The sequence below is a fragment of the Echinops telfairi genome, unplaced genomic scaffold, assembly GCF_000313985.2.
Source record: "Echinops telfairi isolate 266 unplaced genomic scaffold, ASM31398v2 ScPeMD7_7458;HRSCAF=8496, whole genome shotgun sequence".
Taxonomy (NCBI): Eukaryota; Metazoa; Chordata; class Mammalia; order Afrosoricida; family Tenrecidae; genus Echinops; species Echinops telfairi.
The window spans coordinates 18,327,605-18,329,598 of NW_022111358.1; positions in this window are offsets into that span (position 1 = coordinate 18,327,605).

A 1,994-nucleotide genomic window follows, 5' to 3' on the forward strand; every position below is an offset into this window, starting at 1 on the left:
CAGTTGTATGAGCCCCTAATAAAATGTTTTTAAAAAAGAATGCCTATGCATCTATAAAACCTTTTTCCCAACAGTGTTTTACCATTGACTAAAACAATGTTACCATCAATAGAGTCTATTGGGTAAAATTTATGATGGACTCCAATAAAATGACAATCGTGTCCCCCAAAGGGGGTCTTACAGCAACAGAGACTTATAGGAACAGGGACTTATAGCAACAATAGCTATATGAGTAGATTTTGAGCTCTCATTTGATCATAGCCCTAATATAAGACCAATTAGTTCTTTTGTAAGGTGACCAGACATCCCACTTTTGGTGGGACAGTCCCGATTTTTAACAAATTGTCCCATGTCCCGTGGCATTTTTTTAAAGTCCCAATTTTTGGAAAGAATGCACGACAAGCTAGGGTATATGGTTTTCAGCTGCCACGTGGCTATTTCGTCAGGATATGAGTTTTATCAATGGTGTCTTGCTTTTGTCGCTCTGTACCAATGTTAAAATCTGGTCACCTTATTTTTATGACATGCCCCTGCCTGGTATTCGCTCTCATGGGGAGGTCACTGAAGACATGGATGCTAAAGCAAAATGTGGTGAAGAAATCGGACGGTCCTCAAATATCATGAAAATGAGGATCTGGGGTCTTAAAGGCTTGCCTCAAACAAGCAACTGTCTAATTGAGAAATGATCTCTAAGTCAACATGGAAGAAGCACACCAGCCTGTGTGATCCCAGGATTTCAAACAATAAGATCCAAATATGGAGGAGGGAAAGTTGCTGGTGTCTAAATTCTAAGCACCTGGTTTGCAGAAAGCCGTGGATGGTAGTGGTAGCATCCAAGTCCATTTGCAGGGTGCCTAAGTGGAGTGAGTCCCCGGGCAAGCCCCAATGCACGTAGACTAAGAATGTTAATGGTTCTCATATCAGACTGAAAGAATTGTAAAGTGGATTTTAGTAGCTGTACTTGGGCTGGAATTTAACACCTTGTAATTTGATCTCCCTCTGGACCTAATGTGAATTTATTCTAAAATCTTATATTCTCTGCTTTCTCTTATATTGAGGGCTTTACTGATTTATGTAGTCATTGTTGTTGGGTCCTTGTTTGTTGTTTGCCTGTACGGGTGAAATTATGAAGAAAGTAGCTGGATTGGTGATTGCCTGGGGGCACAGGCAGTTAAGACAGGGGAAGTGAGGAGTCAACAACATTGGGTACAAGGAGGAAGAAAGGATTCCAAAGTTGATTGTGGTGATAATTGCCTAACCCTTCTTGATGTTATTGAACTGTTGATGATATACTAATTATAGCTCAATAAAATTTTGATAAATGAAAAAAGACAAGTCTTGGAAACCTTGTAGGGCAATTCTACCCTGTGCCTGACCTGGCCAGAGCACGGAAAATACAGCCGTCACCTGCCCCACAATGGGGGCTTCTTATGTTGCTGGGGCACAGAACAGGTTTCAGCTGAGCTCCCAGAATAAGAAACAATCAGAAGGAAGGTCTGGCTATCTAATTCCAAAACAATGATCTGTACACGTCTCCCTTCATCTGTCCATTGATTGTACTGTGGCGCTTGCGTGCTGCGGTGAGACTGGGCGCTATGCCACTGACATTCTGTTTCAGTAGAACTTCCAGACCAGGAAGAAGGACCCGGCAATCTCCTAAGAGGCTGGCTGGTGAAACCTGATGTATGGTTGTTCAACACGTGTGATACAGCACTTGAAGATGCGCCCCTCAGGCTGAAAGGCACTCGAAATGCCACTCAGAAGAAGCTGTCTCCATAAAGTACACTCAACCTTCACCATGTGGATAGAGTAAAGCTTTAGGGACCTTCATTTGCTGATGCGAAGAGACAGCTGCAAACATCTACTAATAATCAGAACATGGAATGTGCAATGCACTGATCTAGGAAAATTGGAAGCCATTGACTATGAAATGGAATGCATAAAGATCAATATTATAATAGGCATAACTGAACTACACTGGATAGATATTGGCC